Below are 22130 nucleotides of genomic sequence, written 5' to 3' on the forward strand. Positions count from 1 at the left end.
TGTGCATAGTTCTGTATGTGCAGTACCCCTACAACAGTAGAAGTACGTACTAGTATCCTATAAAAAATAGTTAAATATCTGGTTGGGAATATTGTTGATGGGAATTTTCTAAAAGCCTCAAGATTAGGAAGACTAGAAGAGGACAACTAAAAGGACTGGATTCAGTGGCTAGAGTGATTGGTGAATCAAAGTTTTATTTAAAATCTTTAAAATAAAGACTGGCCACCTGGGCAAGCTTATCTACATACAGACTAATAGTAGTAGTAGTAGAGTCATAGCAGAGGCAGTTACAGGCATGGATAACAAGAATTTAGAAACTGATTGTCTAGATTGGACATTGGAGGACTTACTGGGGGCAGCAGCAGAGCCCTCGGTAGAGGAGCGTTCCTGGCCCTGGGAGGCATCTTCCCCAGGTCCCGCCGACTCCAACCCGTCTTCCTGCCCCTGGGTGCTGATCATGAAAGATGTAGGAAAGAAAGAGACAAACATGGATGATTGGTGTGAAACAAATAAAATATTTTTTAAAACGCTCAAAAAACATTTATGGAAACAACCATTGCAATAAAATTGACCAATCTAAATCTGGTTGCCTAGTAGTATTGCCGAATTCGTCCGTCTTGTTTTTATTTAATATATTGAACACTATTCCAGTATTCCATTCTGATTCCTATATCTGCACCCCTTTTGCCTCTTTCTGCACCCTTGTCCCTTCTTTCTGTACTTCTTTTGTTTCTTTCTGGAACTCTCTTGTTTTTTTCTGTATCCCTCTTGCCTCTTTCTTTCCCCACTTCCCCTTTTCTTCATCTCTGTTGCTTCTTTATGCACTGCTCTTGCTTTTTTCTGTACCTCTCTTGCTTCTTTCTGCACAGCCCATGTCTCTTTCTGCACCCCTCTTGTTGATTTCTATACTCCGCTTGCTGCTTGCTGCAACTCTGCTGCTTTTTTCTGCAGTTCTTTTGTTTCTTTCTGCACTCCTCTTGCCTCTTTCTGCACCTCTGTTATTTCTTTCTGCGCTCCTCTTGCTTCTTTCTACACCGTTCTTGCTTTTTTCTGCACCACTTGTGCTTTTTTCTGTACCCTTCTTACCTCTTTCTGCACTCCTCTTGCCTCTTTCTGCACCTCTCTTGCTTCTTTCTGCACCACTCATGCGTCTTTCGGCACCCCTCTTCTTTCTTTCTTCACCCTGTTTGCCTCTTTCTGCAACTCTGTTTCTTCTTTCTGCGCTACTTTTATTTCTTGTTGCACATCTCTTGCTTTTTCTGCACCAGTGTGCCTCTTTCTGCACCCTCTTCGATCTTTTTGTACCCCTCTTGCCCCTTTCTGCACCTCTGTTGCTTCTTTCTGTACCTCTTTGCTTCTTTTTGCACCACTGGTGCTTCTTTCTGCATCCCTCTTCCCTCTTTCTGCACCCCTCTTGCCTATTTCTCTACATCTGTTCCTTCTGTCTGCTCTTCTTTTGTTTCTTGCTGTTCCTCTGTTGCTTCTTTATGCACCTCTCTTGCCACTTTCTCAGCCCGTTCCCCTTTTTGCATCTCTGTTGCTTCTTTCTGTACTTCTTTTGTTTCTTTCTGCACCTCACTTATATATTTCTGTATACATCTTTCTTCTTTCTCTATCCCCTTCCCCCTTTCTGCACCTCTGTTGCTTCTTTATGCACTTCTCTTGCTTCTTTATGCACCCCTCATCTCTTTCTGTACTCTTCTTTTTTTTCTTCTGCACTTTTTTTGTTTATTTCTGTACCCCTTAACTCTTTCTGCACCTCTGTTCCTTGTTTCTGCACTTCTTTTGTTTCTTTCTGCACCTTTCGCTCCTTTCTGCACCCCTGTTGCTTCTTAGTGCACCACTCTTGCCTCTTTCTGCACCTCTATTCCTTCTTTCTGCACTTTTTTTGTTTCTTTCTGCAGCTCTCTTGCTTTATTTTGCACCCCCTTCCCTCTTTCTCTCACCACCCCTCTTTCCTCTTTCCTCACCCCTGTTGTCTCTATCTGCACCTCTGTTTCTTCTTTCTGCAACTCGTTTATTTCTTGCTGCACATCTCTTGCTTTATGTGCATTCATCATACCTTTCTGTACTGTACCCTCTTCCCTATTTTTGTAACCCTCTTGCCTCTTTTAACACCTTTGTTGCTAGTTTCAGCACCACTCTTGCTTTTTCTGCACCTCTCTTGCTTCTTTCCGCACCACTTGTGCTTCTTTCTACACCCCTCTTCCCTCTTTCTACGCCCCCATTGCCTCTTTCTGCACCTCTTTTCCTTCTTTCTGCTCTTCTTTTGTTTCTTTCTATACCACTCTTGTTTCTTTCTTCTCTTCTCTTGCCTCTCTCCCTACCACTCATCCCTCTTTCTGCACCTCTGTTGCTTCTTTCTATACTTCTCTTATTTCTTTCTCTACCTCTGTCCCTTCATTCTGCAACCCTTGTGACTGTTTCTGCACCTCCATTATATCTTTCTGCTCATCTTTTGCCTCTTTTTCACCACTGTTCCTTCTTTGAGCACTTCTTTTGTTTATTTTTGCAACTATCTTGCCTCATTCTGTATCCCTCTTGCCTCATTCTCCACCCCACTTCCCCCTTTCTGCATCCCTGTTGCTTCCTTATGCACTTCTCTTGCTTCTTTCTGTACCTCTCGTGTTTCTTTCTACACCCATCATGTCTCTAAACCCCTCTCTTTCTGCACTCCTTTTGTCTCTTTCTGCACCTCTGTTGCTTTTTTCTATACTTCTTTGTTTCTTTCTGTACCTCTCTTGCCTCTTTATGTACCTCTGTTCCTTCTTTCTGCACACCTCTTGCTTCTTTCTACACCTCTCTTGCTTCTTTCTGCACCACTTGCGCTTCTTTCTGCATCTCTCTTCCCTCTTTCGGCACTTCTCTTGTCTCTTTCTGCACCTCTCCTGTTTCTTTCTTAACCACTCATGCTTCTTTCTGCACCCCTTTTACCTCTTTCTTTACCCGTTTGCCTCTTCTGTACCTCTGTTTCTACTTTCTGCACTTCTTTTGTTTCTTGCTGCACATCTCTTGCTTCTTTCTGCATACCTCATCCCTCTTTCTGCACCCCTCTTGCCTATTTCTTCAAATCTGTTCCTTCTTTCTGCTCTTCTTTTGTTTCTTTCTGTATCTCTCTTGCTTCTTTCTGCACCCCTCTTGCCACTTTCTCCACCCTGTTCCCCCTTTTTTGATCTCTGTTGCTTCTTTCTGTACTTCTCTTGCCTCTTTCTCCACCCCTCATCCCTCTTCCTGCATGCCTCTTCCCTATTTCTGCACCCCTCTTGTCTCTTTATGCACCACTGTTCCATCTTTCTGCACTTCTTTTGCTTCTTTCTGACACTCTTGTGCTTCATTTTGCATGCCTTGTGCTTTTTTCTGCACCCCAGGTGCCTCTTCTTTGCCCCTCTTCCCTCTTTCTGCACCCCTCTTGACTCTTTCTGCAACTCTGTTCCTTCTTTCTGTGCAAGTCTGAACTGGTTTGGCAGAGTGAGGTAAACAATGATGATGGATTAAACCCAGATCAGTTGACTGGGGATAAGTGCTTGCAATGTTCAACACTCCTTCCATCATTCCCTTTGGTTATGCTTTGTTCGCCCTAAGCTGGCAGGGTATGCCCAGACGTGGGTCCCTTGCTCACTTTGCCACTGGATTCAAGGTAGCCTGGCTGATGATGGCTGATTAGCCAAAAACCGGTCCCAGGATGCTTGTTTCCGAGCCAGAGAAGACATGGCTTGCAGTTCAGGCTGGACTGTTCCTATGAGGCACATGGTCAGACTGATTTGCATATGGCAATGTCTGAACTGGGGTGGCAGAGTGAGCTAAAGAATGATGATGTATTAAATCCAGATCGGTTGACTGGGGGTGAGTGCTTGCAATGTTCAACACTCCATCCATCATCCCTTTTGTTTTTTCTCTTGTTTTTATCTGCACCTCTCTTGTTTCTTTCTGTATCCCTCTTGCCTCTTTCTCTACCCAACTTCCCCCTTTCTGCATTGCTGTTGCTTTTTATGCATTTCTCTTGCTTCTTCCAGCATCTCTGTTGCTTCTTTCTACACCCCTTGTGCCTCTTTCTGCACTCCTCATCCTTATTTCTGTACTCCTCTTGCCTCTTTCTGCACTTCAGTGGCTTATTTCTGTAGTTCTTTTATTTCTTTCTGCACCCCTCTTGCCTCTTTCTGCACCTATGTTCCTTCTTTCAATTCAATTCAATTCAATTCAAAAAGCTTTATTCGAGTATTAGACTCATAAAAGCACAAACATACATTTAAAATACGTCGTTAAAAATTGTTTCCTCATTAAAACAGTAATTTTAAGAAAAATTGTGCAGACATAGACAATTAATCAGAGCAAAAAAACAATATAAAACTTTGGTACATGATTTCACAGAAGCCAGAAAGGATACCCCAATCGATGTACTCTAGAGAAGAGCCCTCCGTCTGATAGACCATGCCCACCCCAGGTACTTGGCTGTTGCTAGGACTACAGGCATATGGGTGGAAGTGCAAATGATTCGTAAGGCCTCGACACCCCTGGATGTCTCTAAATTTTTACAAACAGGGACTAGCCAGACTTTTCTCGGGGTGGCATAAGCTTTGCAAGAGAATAAGAAGTGGCCTATACTTTCATTTGATGCACCACAAGCTGGACAACATGAGGTGGAGGAACTCCTCCACCTACCTGTCAGTGATCTCAATGGAAGAGCACCTGATCTTAACTGGAAAAAAAGCTTCCTGTCCCCAGGGTTGGTTATGCTGTCCCAATAAGGTTCCAAAACTGGATACAGTTTGACTACCACAAAGCGCCCCGTCATGGAGTCGGATTTAATTTTGTTCCAGACTCTTTCAGCTACCCGATCCCAATATAGACCTTTAATCGCATTTTTGCTTGGAAAGGGTTCCCTGGTTGGATTGTCCCATAAATTTGAGAGACCAAGATCGCCTAGAGCAGACCTGAGATTTTTTAGCCATACTATCTTATGAAAGGTATCAGCATTTATTATGGCTAAAAACCCCTCTGCATAGTGCCGGATCTCCGGGGTAGTCCAGAGGCGTCTCCAATAGAGAATCGGACACAACCTCGCTAGGTCACTAACTGCTCTTCTCCCTAGGTCAAGACCAAGGGGAATCAGTGGGGTACTCTGCGGGAGTCCTGTGATTCCCCTAAAAAACCTGTTCTCAGAGGTCTGCAAGGGGAGGAGCTTCCCAAAACCCCACAGCTCTGCCCCATAGATAGCAGACCCAAGAGCCTTGGCGTCATATACTGCCAAAACGGGTTTTATTGGTTTGGACTTAGATTTTTTGTGTTCCACCCGAAGTGCCCCGAGATCTGTTGGTGCCTCAAGACCGTCATTTCTATGTGCTGGGACCATCTCGAATCGTTTGTTATCTGTATCCCAAGATAGGTAAATACAGTAACCACCTCTAGCTGACAGTTGTTCAAGAATATTTTTGGCCTGGGTCTACGTTTTGATGCAAAGGCCATCAGCTTGGTCTTACCCACATTGACTTCCAGGCCGTGCTCCCCGCAAAAAGAGTCGAAAATATTCAAAGCTCGCTGCAGACCGCCTGGAGTTTTGGATAGAATTAGCGTATCATCGGCGAACATCAGGATCGGAACCCTGAGGCCCGCCAACGTCGGCGCATCTACACTGGCGTCCAGCATTAGAGCCACTATCCCATTGATGAATAAAGAGAAAAGCAGGGGAGCCATTGCGCACCCCTGGCGCACTCCACGTTCAACCGGGAAGTCAACAGAGGATTCACCATGCATGCCCCATTGGATTTTGGCGAAGTTGCACTCATGCAACCTCATTAACAGGGTAAGTAGCTCTGCCGGAAGACCCATTTTGCTCAGAACTGCCCAGAGCCTTCTCCTTGGGACCAGGTCGAAGGCAGCCCGCAGGTCAACAAAAGCAACATACAGGCTGCCTTCGCCAAGCACCGCCGTCCCCCACTGTAGCAGAGCAAAACGAAACACCTGGTCAACTGTACTGGTGGCCCGCCGAAAACCAGCCTGGTAAGGGGACAGGGCATTGTTCTCGTCAACCCAATCCATCAATTTGTTGACCACCATACTACCTACCACTTTTTGTACGGTGGCGATCAAGCTTATCGGCCTGTAGTTAACCGGAAGAGACCGGTCCCCTTTTTTGTATATGGGTATGATGATCGCTCCCCTCCATAATTCCGGGACAGCCGATCCCTTTGCAATGGCATTTCCCAAAAGGAATATATATCTGGCCCACCTCACCTTATCATTAATGAAAACATCAGCTGTTACACCATCTAGACCCGGGCCCCTTCCCGCGGGGACAGTGTATAGAGCGTCTTCAGTTTCTTTAAGGGTGAATAAATTCCCAGTGGAATATACAGCTAAGATTGCTTCCACATCCTTATACTGTGCAGTCTCAGCATATTGGGGTTTGAAGTGATCTACCCTCTGGAACGTTGTTACCGGGTTTGTCTGGAATTCCACCTCTACCCCACTTAACATTATTCCAGAATAACCTAGAGTCCTTAGCCCCCGAGGCCTCCTTTAATTCGGCCCAATGCTGTTCGTCCCATAATTTTTTAGCTAGGGATAGGCTGGCCTTATAATGCTTTCTGGCGCCACTAATCGCTACCCTGTCCCTATTCCGAATTGCTCTACCCAAACTTAGCCTAGCTTCCCTACACTGGTGATTATACCACTTGGCTAGTTTAGGTGGTTGTTTGCTATTTGTCTTATGGGGCTTCAGGAAGTGCGGTTTTCGAAGGGAAAAGAGTTTCTCATGAATATCAGTTATTTCCCGAGACCCTGGGATTACTGGGGTTGCATCCTCCATAGCGGTGATTGCAATATCCACCTCAGAGATTATAAATGCCATGGATTCCACATTAGCCAATACACTCGGCCAGTTCAATCTACGCATGTCGTTAGTCATATCAGGCAGCGGACCATCGGTCGATTGAAGATTCCCTATTGTGACCGACCACCAGTTATGGGCCACGCAGAGAGGATTGTGATCACTCTCCAATCTGCCCTTTATTTCCATGTCGCATACTAACTGCCACAGGTTCAGGCTACAAAGGACATAGTCTATCCGGCTTTGGCTACGACCATTGTCGAATGTGCAGACACCTCCCCTGTCACTCTTCATTCTCCCATTTAGGGCTCTCAGTCCCTGTTCCAGGCAGATGGCATTCAATCGTATTATGTCGTTTGTCTACCGCCTAACCGGGGCCAGATCTAGAGTTGGGACGCCCCATTGCGTATCTTCCTCTCGCCCCAAAGGATCGTCAAAGATATCTAAGGGTACAAAAGTCGTGTTTGGATCGCCAGCAACTATAACTTTGTTGCCCAAGGACTGCTTTTCCAAAAGAGAGGACAAGGCCTCTAGGATGGGAAACATCGGTTACAACGCGGATGTTTCAACGCGGTGCTGTTACGACGCGTCCGTAACAACGCAAGTCGTTACCACGACTTGCGCTGGAGGGCGCTAGAAGATTAAAAATAGTAAATTTACTATTCCAACACCTTCCCTAGTGTCCACGGGGACTGGTGTTAGAATAGTAAATTATACTATTTGATATCCGCGCCCCCAACGCAAGTCGTGGTAACGACTTGTGTTGTAAGGGACGCGTTGTAACAGCACGCGTTGTGACGGTACGCGTTGTACCGTCACCAATCCCTCTAGGATAGGTGACTTCCCTCTAGTACTGCCCCTGACATAGACATTATAAATGTCTAGTCCTCCCCAATGGTCTGATACCATTCTTATCATTTGGATATCATTGCAACCCGATTCCACCATTTTGATTGTTACGGGTAGGCCTTGACGTATCAAATTGTTAGGCCCCCACATAGGTCGACCCTTGTCACCTTTACTAGCCAGAATTGAGAAGTTTAAATAGCCAGGACGGAATATAGGATCGCAAGCCCATGTCTCTTGGAATGGACATACATCAAAACCGTTGATGAATTCTATCCAATTTTGGGATGCCAGCTTGCTACTCAGTCCCGCAATGTTCCATGAGACCATCTTACCTGAACTGGAACCATCTATAGGAGCTAATCCTACAGGGGGCGCCCCAGAATGACTAGTTAGGATTCCTACGTACCCCTCCTCATCTAGGTTTTTGTCCTCGTTATTATACACAACCTCATGGATAACAACATTGCTAGTTTCATTTAGATCCTCATTTTCTAATACCCCAGGAATTAATGCAAACTCCCCACACATTGCCTCTAAATTCATGCTTTCCCGATTAGTACTAGTTTCAATTTGATCCTCATTTTCTAATACCCCAGGAGTTGATACAGACTCCCCACACATTGCCTCAAAATTCATACTTTCCCAGTTAATCATGGTATAATCTGAGTTAAATTCTTCATATCCCGATCCCTGGAGATTATTACCATTTGGTCAATCAACCCACCCCGGATCTGCCATCACTTCAAAACGGTTAAAGGTTGGTACATTATAATGTTTTCCCTGCTGGTAAGGTACAGTGAAAGGGTCAAATCCTGGAGAGGGGAAGTTATGATAACAACCTGCTTCTGGGATTATGCCAAAATGAATACCTGGTGGTCTCGGGTAAAAGAAGGTTAGGTCGACTACACCAATTCCAGCACTGCTTGTGTCCAAGTTCTGCCTCGTAATTAGACGTGCTACCCTGGGATCTTTAAAGTTAACAACTATACAATCCCCCTCCAAGTGCTTAGGAGTACAACCTACCCAACCTGTCCTTCTTACACCAATAATCAGCCCATCCACTTCCCTGGGCAGTGGTCTATTGGTCCTCAACCAGTGCATTGCCTTGTTTTTCAGCATCTGGAAGGATTCTCTCTGCCCAACCAACAATGGTGGTATGTTGGTGAGGATAGCGACAAAGGAATAGGAGTCTGGAGGCAGATTCATGGGTGGTATCCTACGGGGCGCTCTAGTAGGGATTGTGTCGGGCAGACTAGGGGAGGGAGCAGCAGGGCGGGTTGTTGGGTTATGAAGTGAGGCGTGGGGATTTTTGGGTCCAGGATTTCCAGTTTTAGATCTATCATTGGTACCCGTGACTATAGTATCTAAGCGCTTTTTAGTTTGGGAAGTATTGTCCCGTGAGTGATCTGGTGGGTGGGAATTAATCTTAGGGATTTGCCCTGAAAGCCGGGGCCTCGTTGTAGTAATAACAACAGGGGGAAGAGGCCCTGTAGCAGGTACACTACTTGCCAGCCCACTTATTTTAGTAGGATTATTACAGTCCCCCATCCTAAGGTGGGTTTTGATTAGGGATTTAGTTGAGAAGAAGTTGTCTAGGGTAGCCTGCTCAAAGCAATCTAATCGATCAGCTAACCTTTTGACTCATTCTTTGATGGGGGTCAGTAAAGACTTCATCAACTTCTCCAGCTGCAGAAGCAAAGGTATATCTAGGGATGAAATCTCAGCCGACCCTGTCACCGGAGGATCACTAGGGTTAGATGCAGAGTTAACCGGGGTGACTCCATCCTTAACAACCTGAACCCCACCAGAGCTAACCCCATTAGGCTTACAAGGAGTTCACAAGCCTATTCCAAGTTTCTTAATTTTCTTAGGATGTTTAGGAAGACAACTCTTCCTCAGGGTAATGTGTCTTTTTCTTTTAATGCGAAGTTTATTAAAAACCGCATGGGGTGGCACACTCGATTGGGCAGTATTTTCCTCACCAATAGGAGAATCAATTAAAATAGTAGACGAAGTGGGAGGCAGGATGGTAAAGACAACGACCGAGGGGATGTTAGTGGTCTGGGGGTCTGATCCTAACTTGCCTTCCACCCTAGTCAAACTAGGTGACTGGGAAGAAGCATGGGGCTTTTCTACTACCACTGGCAGGGTTAAAGGTGGTGAAGATGGAACCGATGCCAGAAAACCCAAAGGTGGCCGTTTCTCCAAAGGAAGTTTGAGGAGTTCAATAGATTGCCTACGCTCGGCGCGACTCTCAGCTAGAGCAATCTTTTGTCAATATCTCGAGTTGTCCGGCTAAAGTACTTGTCTAGGGGACCCAAGATTGTTGACCCTAACTTGGGCTGGAGGGGACTCTGTACAGGGGTAGTAGGGGGGAAGACATACTTAGCAGTCAGTGACGCTTAAAAGGGGAAAGAAAACAATGTAAACCAGAGCAGGACCTCTCGAGGCACAGGGGCAGACTATAACAATGGTCCGTAGATTAAACAAAACAAGAAGACAAAATGGCTTGCTAGTTAAAATGGTGTCCATGTGGCAATAAACGATGACAGAGATTGGGCCCAGCCCAGCCTCCTGCAGCCCCTGACGGCCACAGACGGCCCTCCCTTGTCCCGGGCGTTGCGGGTAGTAGTCTGGTTCTTATAGGGTGGGGACCATGCAGGGGGGCGGGGCTAGCAGGGAGAGCGGGCCCGGTGGTTCCAATCGGCCAAGCAGGGACTCCTGGGAGATGGAGTCCCCGCACACACGCTCGCAGCCCTGCCCCTGAGCTCCCCTGTGACAGCAGTTGTTTCCTTCTCTACGAAGCGGGACCCGCGAAGCGGGTTCCATGAGCAGTTCCCTGAGAACACAGCAACCAGCCCAGCAGGATAGTCCAGATAAGCAGCAAGCTTCCAAGGGCACTAACGCGGTAAGAGTCCTGCCGGTCAGCAGCCAAAGAGGGTTTCTTTGAAGACCTGTGTGCAGGGGGCGGGGCTAGCAGGGAGAGCGGGCCAGGTGGTTCCAATTGGGCAAGCAGGGACTCCTGGGAGATGGAGCCCCTGCACACACGCTCGCAGCCCTGCCCTGCCCCTGAGCTCCCCTGTGACAGCAGTTGTTTCCTCCTCTATGAAGCGGGACCCGCGAAGAACACAGCAACCAGCCCAGCAGGATTGTCCAGATAGGCAGCAAGCTTCCAAGGGCACTAACGTGGTAAGAGTTCCTTCTTTCTGCACTTCCTTTGTTTCTTTCTGCACCTTCTTCTTCTTCTTTCTGCACCCCTTTTGTCTTTTTCTGTACCCCTCTTGCCTCTTTCTGCACCTCTGCTGCTTCTTTCTGTACTTCATTTGTTTCTTTTTGCAGCTCTCTTGCTTCATAATGTACCACTGTTGCTTCTTTCTGCACTCTTCTTGCTTATTTCTACATCTCTCTTGCTTCATTCTGTACCACTCATGCTTCTTTCTGCACCCCTCTTTGATCTTTCTGTACTCCACTTGCCTAATTCTGCACCTCTCTTGCTTCTTTCTGTACCACTCATACTTATTTTTGTATCCATCTTTCTTTACCCTGTGTGCCTCTTTCTGCATCTCTGTTTCTTCTTTCTGCACTTCTTTTGTTTTTGCTTCACATCTCTTGCTTCTTTCTGCATCTCTAGTGCCTCTTTCTGCACCCCTCTTGCCTCTTTCTGCAACTCTGTTGCTTCTTTCTGTACTACTCTTACTTCTTTCTGTACCTCATTGTTTCTTTCTGCACCACTCGTGCTACTTTCTGTACCCCTCTTCCCTCTTTCTGCACCCCTCTTGCCTATTTCTCCAACTCTGTTTCTTCTTTCTGCTCTTCTTTTGTTTCTTTCTGTAGCTCTCTTGCTTCTTTCTGTACCACTCTTGTTATTTTCTCCACCCCTGCTCTCACTTTTCTGCATCTCTGTTGCTTTTTTCTGCACTTCTTTTGCTTCTTTCTCTATCCCTTCTTCCCTCTTTCTGCACCTCTGTAGCTTTTTTTCTGCACCTCTCTTGCTTCTTTCTGCAATGCCTTGTGCTTCATTCACACCCTTCTTCCCTATTCCTACACCCTCTTGCCTCTTTCTGCACCTCTGTTCCTTCTTTCTGTACTTCTTTTGTTTCTTTCTGCACCTCTCTTGTCTCTTTCTGTATCCCTCTTGCCTCTCTTTCTATCCCAATTACCCCTTTCTGTAAACCTGTAAACCTATAGACTTGTAGAGCGCGATTGCTGCCCGGAGGCGTCCAAGCGCTAGGGTATCCAGAACCTACCGAAGAGCAGATGAGGAGGAAGCTAGGGATTAGTGGTGGGAATTAAACAGGAAAGTCTTTAATTGTTTATGAAACACAGTGAGGTTGGGATTAGCTCTGAGATGTAGTGGCAGAGTGTTCCAGGTTCTGGACGCATTGTAGGCGAACGTCCTTCCGCCTGACCTGGATCTTTTTATTCTTGGCGCCACTGCTAAAAAGGTCTGGCTGGAGCGAAGGCTTCGGTTGGGAATGTAGTGAGTAACTAGGTCACGTGAAATGCTGGGGCCTGTGTCCCAGAATGCTTGGTGGGCTATGCACATAGCTTTAAAAAGGACTCTATGTCGAATCGGTAGCCAGTGAAGGCTGACCAGACCGGCCCTCACTGATTGTCTCCGAAGGATCTTGAGCAGTAAGCGCGCTGCGCAGTTCTGCACTATCTGCAGTCTGCGCAGAGTGTAATCTGAGGCGCCTAGATAGAGCACATTGTTGAAATCCTGGCGTGAGTGTATGAGGCCTTGTATGGCCACGTGTTTGGCTTCCAGGGGGAGGAGGGGGAAGATTTTATTTAGCATCCTCATGATGCCAAAACAGGTGGCTGATAGTTTTGTGGCTTGAGCGTTGAAGGACAGAGATCTGTCTAGCCACACTCCGAGGCTCTTAATATTGTTCTTGCGGGCTGGGGGGGCCCAGACAAGGAGGCCACAAGGAGGGGGAGGCCAAGATCGGGGGGCCTAAGAGCATCAGCTCTGTTTTATCCCCATTCAACTTGAGGGATGATGAAGACATCCAGGTGTTCACCTCCTCTAGGCATTCTCTAAGCCCACCTGACGCAGGCCGGGTAGTCTCCTGTGCCAGTGAGACCACCAGCTGCGTGTTGTCCGCATAGGAGATGATCTTAACTCCGAATGGGCGGACGGCATCAGCCAGTAGCCTCATATACAGGTTGAAGAGTGCGGGGCTCAGAGAGGAGCCCTGAGGAACTCCGCACTTTAGAGGTCTGCTAGAGGAGACGGACTCACCCTCAAAGACCCTGAAGGATCTGTTCTCCAGAAAGGATTTAAACCATGTCCAGGCTTTGTCCTTGATCCCGGCACAGGACAAAGGGTCCAGTAGGGTGTCATGACTGACCGTGTCAAATGCCGTGCTTAGATCAAGGAGGATCACTGCCACTGATCCTCCTTGATCCAGGATTTTTCTAGCTTCCTCGGTGACCATGAGGAGAGCGGTCTCGGTCCCGTGTTTCGGTCTGAAGCCCGTCTGGGTGGGTTCTAGTACGTGATGATTTTCCAGGAAGTATACTAGCTGTTGCATTTCTGTTGCTTCTTTGTGCACTTCTGTTGCTTCTTTCTGTACCTCTCTTGCTTCTTTCTGCACCCCTCATGTCTCTTTCTGCACCCCTCTTTTCTCTATCTGCACTCCTCTTCCCTCCTTCTGCACCTCTGTTACTTTTGTCTGCACTTCTTTTGTTTCTTTCTGCACTCCATTTGTCTCTTTTTGCACCTCTGTTCCTTCTTTCTGCACTCCTCTTGTGTCTTTCTACACCTATCTTGCTTCTTTCGGCACCACAATTGGTTCTTTCTGTATCCCTCTTTCCGTCCTCCTCTTGCCTCTTTCGGTACCTCTCTTGTTTCTTTCTGCACCACTCATGCTTCGTTCTTCACCCATTTTCCTTCTTTCTTTGCCCTATTTGCCTTTTTCTGCACCTCTGTTGCTTTTTTCTATACTTCTTTGTTTCTTTCTGTACCTCTCTTGCCTCTTTCTGTACCTATGTTGCTTCGTTTTGTACTACTCTTCCCTCTTTCTGTACCTCTTTGCTTATTTTGGCACCATTCGTGCTTCTTTCCGTACCCCTCTTCCCTCTTTCTGTACACCTTGTTCCAATTTCACCACATCTGTTCCTTTTTTCTGCTCTTCTTTTGTTTCTTTCTGTACCTCTCTTGCTTCTTTCGCACCCTTCTTACTTCCCCGCCACCAAGATTCAAACTTGCACGACAACAAACCCTCAGAGGGGAAAGGGGTTTGGATCAGAGAGGAGACTGCCTAGTCTTCACCAGGTTTTCTCCTTCTTTGGACTCTCGTCCTGCTCTCTAAATCTTCTGTTTGACTAATTTTGTGAATCTGTATCACATAAGTTAAATATACATTACTCTTACTATTTCTATTCAAGTCAAGTCAGGTCAAAGTTAACTTTATTTGGCAAATTAAAGCCATAAAAGTACAACAAGAAAATAGAACAAACAAGAGCGGGACATTCTGCAAAACATTATAATGCATAGATATACAATCCATAAACAGTTAACGTCCCAACTGTTTTAACAACATGGAACAAACATATAAAATAAATAAATAAACAATAAAACCATAAGACAGTTAATAGTTGACGTAAAATCTTGCTCAACACAAAATTCATAATCTGTGTCCCCCTTACGGAAGGCAACAATATACAATACACACCATTGTATAATGTGGCAGATCATACACAATTAGAACGCGCATCATGAAAACCATGACAGGGAAAGGGTATACGAAAATAAGAGTTCAGCCCACCATAACATGATTTAAACTGTTAGAACAAGATAAAAATTGCCCTACATACACTTGTTCCTATTTACAGATGAAAAAATAAAGAACATTCATATTAAACAAGACTGCAACATACAGGGAATAAGGATATGATCTTTTAAAAATCACATACCCTGATGATTAGAAGCAGTATCTGCAGGCTGACTCATGGGCAGTCTATTCCTATGTCTAATAGCCCCTATTAGGAAACTGGCTACTCCAAAGCAGCCCGTAGGTGACACTAGCATTTGTAAATAAACCAACAACGGCCAAACCTGTACAAAGTGTCATCCTCTAAGCTAAGGGAGGATACACTTTCTGCAGATTAGATTGTAAGAAGCACAGAAAAACATTATGGAAAGGTTATCTTGATCCGAGAAGTTGTCACAGGGGCAGGGATTTAATGTGCCCTCTTTAAAATACCGTTTGGGGAAGGCAAGTAGCCAGGGAACCATATTTAATCTAAATCTTGTCAAAACAAAAAGATGATAAGGTTTGTGTAAATAAGATTGCGTCTGTTGGCCCAAACTCAATGTGACAAATCTTCTCACCGTGGGTTTTTTCTGTTCGTTCTCCTCCCTTAAACCTTTTCTTCTGCCCAGGAACTGCTGCTTAACAGCCTTAATAGACAATTTACCAAGAGCTGTAGGGCTCAAAAAAAAGCCGGGAGCCAAGAATGTCCATCTGATCCCTAATATATTTCACCCAGGGAATCTTTAAAAGGTAAGACATTCTTGGATGATCAGTTGGTTTAGATTTGGGGGTGGTTGGGCCCAATTCTCAGCCAACGTAGGAGAGGCGCAACAACAATCTGATCAGAAAAGAAAACCCGCTCCCAATTCCTCATGTATATTAAAAATTGGGGTGGATGCGGGGACTGAGAGCAGTGTGCGCATAAAATTATTCTCGCCCCCTTGAAATTTTTTAACATCTGTGTAACCCCAAATGTTACTGCCATAGGTCACCATAGGGACACACTTGGCATTATACATTTTCATAAGTGCAGGGAGCAGTTTTGATCCTATTCTTTTTGCAAAGTCTAGAGTAGCCCCGATGCTCTAACTAACACATTCTTTTTATGTGCACACTGCGTGCACCATGAGAATTGATCATCAAAAAGAACCCCTAAATAGGGAAATGCGGGGACTTTTACTGTAGTGTAGCTCTGCGCATTGGAATAACATAAACGATAGTTTAGACGTAGGACTTAGGTCGACTAGGTCTCTATTGAATATGTTAGACTTAATTGTGTGTGCCAGCTAGCTCAGAGCTCACTAGAAACTTTCTCGAGTAAACAAGAAGGTGTTAACTTTTCCTGAATAGACAAGAAGGGATTAGCTTCTGACAACCATATAACATGACAACTTTGTTCCCCCTGAAATAAGGAATATCTCCAGAGTCGCAGAAACAATGGATAGCTATTTCACTCAGTCAATCGTGCATGCTTCGTTTCACCAGAAGTGCAGAGAAATAGAGAGACGGGCGTTTTCAATAAAAGGGTTATTTATTGAGCAGTCTTCTTTCTCATGCAAAGAAATGAATTGCCACAATTGCAATACTTGTCATAAAGTAAAGTGCGTACAGTATAATGAGTATTATGAAATAATACTGTAAAAACATTCATATGGTTTCTAAGCCATAAGATACTTAAAATGGATAAAATACATACAATGATAAAATAATGACTAAACCTACTCAACTGGTGTTTCTAAGATACGCCTACGGTGTACCTAACCTAAGCCTAGTACGTTGATTAAAATTATTACAAAATTGACATGATAAAATTACAATACAAAGTTTAAAAACTGCAGTTATGTCTCTTAGTCTCTGTTTTGTTAGGGCCGGTGCATATCAGGTCTTTGGATTAAAAGGGTCCCTGATGGCCGGCCAATTGGCTGATCCTCCTGTTCAATCGATTCTAAGGCTTTTTTTTGCTTTAGCCAAAAATGTGACCCCCCCGCAAGCCAGGATTTCAGAGGATCCTCCATGCCAGCTTGTAACTGCGTGTCTGCAGGAACGAATTTTTAACTTGTTGAAGATAGGTTTCAATAAAAGTCATCTCTGACTTATCAGGGCCGGACATGTGAAAAAAAGGTGCACAAGTGATTCCGTTTTATACCCACAGAGGCGACATTTTTCCGTCTGGTCAGACTGTTTCCAGGACGGTAGCAGGTCCTTTGCCACGTGCATCCCCATCCGATAGGCTAGAATTTTTTTTTTAGGTGGCCGCTGAAGTGTGTTACTAAATACGCTAGTGGTTTCAAGGTTTTAAAAGAGTTCATGATGGTCCAGCTATGCCGACGTTTTGCCAATAGATCTTTATCCTCTAAAAAGGATTTCCTTTTTGCTGCCGCATTAGCTTGTTTGCTTAGGCTAGCTTTGTCTGTCCCAGATTTCCAGGCTGATTCCAGCTTCAACTTTTCCACACAGAGTTTCAGGTACTTTCCCCAGGTGTTCGGTGTATTGGTTTCCCCCTGTTTTTTTATTTCCTCCCAAATCAGCCAGTCAAGTGAATCGGGGTTTGCTGCTTGAAGTTTGAAAAAGAGTTTCACGAAGCCACTAATGCTTCGGAACTTCTGGTTTAGCAGGCCAAATTCAAGCCTAACTTGAGAGGCTGAGGAGGATTTAGGCAGATTGAAAACCGCTTTGTAGATTTTTATCTGTAGAGCATTTAAAAGATCAACCTCCTTGCCACACCACGCAACTAGGCTGTAAGTTAGGGTGGGCATAATTTGTGCTGCCATTACTTTTAATAGGTGGTTATAGTTTGGACAATCCATTTTGTTTTTTAAAGAACGGTGAGCGAAGATTAAGGATTCTGCTTTTGCTGTTAGTGCGGTTCTGTGATCCTTTTGGCTTTCACCTTTTGTTAAAGTTATTCCCAAGTACTTGTAATACTCTTGTTCTTTCACTATTACCTCCTTGGGCCGTCCATTTGTACTTTAGTTTTTTCGGATCCACAAGCCAAACCACTTTGGTTTTTTCTTTATTTAGTTTGAGGCTTTCTCGTTCTAAATACGATGTTAGTTTGTTGATGGCTCCGTACCTTGGGTATAGAATGAAGGAGGTCTTGTATCTCTCTCTCAGGACTCGATCTCCCAGCAACCCGCGAGGGTGTCACGGAAACACTGGAGCTGGATATCTCGGCAGGAGAAAAGACAGCATCTCTCTCAGTGCGTCAACAGGGAGGGTCGGCTTCCTTCGGCACTCGCATCAGTAGGGCGTCGGGCAAGTAGATAGCTGATCTGCTCCAAACCACTGTGTGTTGCTTAAGGCAGATGTTGGTATATTTATACCTGAAAGGTGCCGAGATTGACGTAAGGTTAGACATAAGACGTCACTAAGAACTCGCAGTTCTTTCAGGACTCCAGGAGTTCTAGGACAAAGCAATACTGAAGCGGTGGAATTCCCAGTCTGCTGGAGGCTTGGTTTGTTTAAGAACGCATTGTGCTTCCTAGGAGTCTATGGTAGTAGCCTTGCCGTATTTGGACTGCATTGGCTATGACTTAATATGGATATGATTTGATATAACCACATAAGGGCATAAATCGGGAATGTTTTAATTAGGGTCCTAAATACATTCACAACACCCACTCCACGTATAATGTCCATCATTACTAAATACTAAGCAATACTAAACATATAACGATGCATGTGTTTTCCAGCCCACCCCAAAATATATAGTAAGCATTTGAAATGGTATATACACGAAAAAATGAGTATAATACTGTACGTTTTTAGTAAGCAGTGGTGTCATTCAGATAATGCATATTTTGTACATTTGGAATGTTGACTGAATGAATCACAAAATGTACATTCATGAAATGGCTCTTAATGCAGAAGAGAAGGTTGAGACTATTTCATCACATATTTATACAAGACTGTACATGTGCTAGAGGCTAAGTCAAAATATTGTCTCTAGAGGTTTAAAAAATAGAAATCTTGTTCTCTAAGAATAGTTCTACTTTAAGCAGAGTATCATGTGCCAAAAAAAGGTAAATATTTTGGGAACTGGAGTAAATCATTTCGTTTTTGGGAAGAAAAATAGTTCCAATGTTTTTTAGCAGTTCTGTTTATCAAAACTGAAGGCCGAATTCAGAGTTCAGGGAACGCTGTGCGCTCGCTTTTTCAAAAGTTATTCTCGTTGTTAGGAGAGAATAATAACTCAGATAAGCTGGTAAAAAATGTGTCTACAACAGTAGGTGAAAGTTGGACCAGGTCCGAAAAAGTAGAAATAGTGCATATGTGCGAAGCATTGCCATCATCGGTGTTCAGATCAGCAATGGTCACGGAAGGTTGTACCTGTGTTCCGCTTTCATCTCGTACCTCACCGACACCTAATCGTAATGGTGAGATCTCAATGAATGCCGTCATCAGAATGGGTAGCCGCTGGGGACAACACGTTGCATGAGCTGTTACTGAACCAAGCAAAGTATCGACATCCATAGGTACTGCTGATGGAAGTGTGAGACAGACGTCTAACAGGCATTCTTCTCCATAAAGCAGGCATCGTAGAACAGGTAAGATGCAATCTTGCCAGATTGGTCTGAATGAAAGAAACCTGGTAGTATTCAGATCTTCTAGCCGAGCCAACCCAAGGACTTTAGTAATCCGCTCTCAGTATTGCATTGCTAGGATTGTGTCTTCCATTGTAGCCTGAGTTTTGTCTGTGACTTGACTTGCCATATCGGAGCAGAAAGAACAAAAATATAATTCCTGCTACGAGTCCCAAGATGAGAGGCAGGCCGCCAAACACAGAGTGTACGAAATTCGGTAAGATGCCCAGGACTGCTTCAAAGGGTGCTAACAGTCCTAAATAAATGTCTTAAATACATGTGCGATGCCACTGGTATCTGATATGTTTAAGATTTGACTTAACATTTCTACGAAATGCACGGGGCAATTTGTTGATAATAATGCATGTATCTCTGCTGCTGTCCTTGCAACGTGCAGATCATACGTTTCTCTAGACGAGGTTAAAGGCACAGTTGTTTGTAAAATAATAGACTTCATTCTGCTTAAAGTATCAATTCGAATAGAAGAGATATTCAAAGAAGGCCATATTGCCGCCTCCATGTCTGGTTTGCTGTTTGGATACAATACTTGCATACAGCAAGTGACCCTAGTAGTAACTCTCACTAGATAGGCCGTTCCTGGCACCATGCCACAACAGCTGTGGTCACTTATTATAACATAGCTACTGTTGGTAAGCTGCCTGAAAAAAGGCTCTACCTGTGTAGCAGGGGTGCCGTGCAGGTGACATGAAAGGTTATTTGATGAACCTTCGCAGGCTCCATGCAAGTTAATTCCTTAACACAGAAGAGTACCTCTTAGTGAATTTTTACAGTTATTACCACTAAGAAATACCTCTTTCTTGCCCTCACTCCAACTTCTATGTGTATAAGGCAAATTCCAGGTTGACTTGATGTACCCTTTACCCAACCTTTCATACAGGCCTGCTGCTATATACTTTTGGCAGTATTGAAACTGAAAAGTCGTTATTGGAATTGTGATGGTGCCATGTATTATCTATTCAATGACAGGTTTTTCGGAGTATGTCAATGGCAATCTTTCTAGTTTTTCAATGCTCAGCACCATATAGTCTGCCCCTCTTTGTTCCAAAGAGATTTTTTATCAGTAAGGTTAAAGAAAGAAAATAATGACGCTGTGTTGATTAGACGCCATGGCACGTAGCCTGAACACAGATTTTATAACGTCCAGCCTAACTGTACAAAAGAACGTAATTGGGACTGGCCATGTTGTAACATTAGTATATCCTGTTCTATTATATCAATAGCAGATGATACAATGCTGTCCAATGAATAAATTCTGGAGGACAGAGTCGTTAACCCATTGTCCACAACAGACAGTGATTTTTCCAAATTAATACGATCAATTTGTCGTATTTTTTCAGCAGTTTCAATTTGTGTTACTTTCCAATCTTCGTTGTAAGCTGCGTATATACCGGCGTATATGAAACATTTTTGACGCTGTTTGCGATGTCCCAGTAAGAAATCTCGCAAGTCAGCACCTTCTTTAAGTAAAGTCAAGTGTTGCTGAATTTCGGGTAGTGTGGATTTCTGTAGCCATTCGAGGCATAGTTTTCCTACACTGTATATTGTTATTATTCCTGGATGTTGTCTCTGGGAATATCTTGGATCTGGCCTGTTCTGTTTGAACCCCTGTATTTTGTTCTGGAATCTATCTTGACAGTTATTAGTGTCTGTGGGCCAGATCAACCATTTTCTCCAATCAGGAATAGTTCTGATTTGTTTGAAAATATAGGACACGTCTAACCCCTCATCTGTAGTGTTATTTCTATCAGGCATAGGCTTTGGTATAGATGGGTTGTTTAAATCTTTTATCTTGGCTAGTCCAAGACAGGTTGTTTGTTGAATGGTGTCAATCAGGAACATTATTTGTTCTGGGATCATGCAGGCTCTGAATAATGATTCTAGACCTTATACCTGCCATTCTGTGGTACCCCAGACAGTTTTTGTCTCAATGTTGTTTTTCCAAAATTCAAAACCAAATGTAGATATTTTTTCATAACATTTTTCAGAATATACCAGTTTAGTGTTTGTCAACATGTTTTTCATTCCCATCTTATTCTTAACTTTAAAATAAAATGTCTCTGGATCAGTGATATTAAACCCTGAGAAGTATGTGAAATTCTTATAAAATGTTTTCGAACTGCCTTTTGGCGGAGTTGGACAATGTCCCCTTTGATTATAACTGAAAACATTACTAGGTTTAGCCGATTTATGCAAATAATGATGCCCAAAGTGATTAAAGCAATACTCTTCTTCATAATTCGATGAACCTTGTAAATAATCATGTTCTGTAAATTTTGCTGACATTTCTAAATCTGACATCATATTATTAATATTTTCAAAGTCCCAATCATCAGAGAAAGTACTAGATGATACAAAGTCACTTAAAGAAATCTTGAACTGATGTGGATATTTCAAGAGTTCAACCAGGCCATAGATTTCGTAATCAGTATTGTCCCATGGTACACCACCAGGTATAGGAATGGCTGTGATTATCACTGATGACAGTTCTCTTTTTTCAATGTGAGAGGATCTGTGAGGTTTTAGAACCAAGTTGATGTTCTGACTTGCTGTGTCCATTGTACTGTCAATCATCCTTCCCAAGCTTAAAACTAAGATGAGCTAGAGCAGGAGGAAAAGTACACCAAACACAATTCACAGTTCAATCAAGGGTGAAATCAGATATGTTTCTCCAAGTTGATGAAAGAGTTCTGTAATTTTGTCTTTGAACGTTTTGTTTGCTGGCTTGTCTCCAAGTTCACATGGATCATCAGAAAAGTCATTGAAGTTGATAAAGTAGCCAGATGCAGTTCTGTCAATTGTTGGAATTGCTTCCGGATTTTCATTAATCTTTTGATTTACTTCTTCCTTTGTCTTATTAGAATAGTCTGAGGCTACATCATGGTAGACAGTTGTTTCTTGACGGACTGTTGCTATTTGGGTTTCAAGAGGCACAAGTTCCATGGCTTTGTTGCATAGTCCTTTTTTATTCCCTTCAGGTTTATGAAATGTGATTAGTCTTTCAGCTTGAACCTCTTGTATTGTAGCAAGGTTTGGTCTTCTGCTACATCTTGGGAGTGGATGTATGTCATTACAATGCATGCTTTTACGATG

This window comes from Lissotriton vulgaris, chromosome 4_1 (assembly GCF_964263255.1).
Source record: "Lissotriton vulgaris chromosome 4_1, aLisVul1.2, whole genome shotgun sequence".
Classification (NCBI taxonomy): domain Eukaryota; kingdom Metazoa; phylum Chordata; class Amphibia; order Caudata; family Salamandridae; genus Lissotriton; species Lissotriton vulgaris.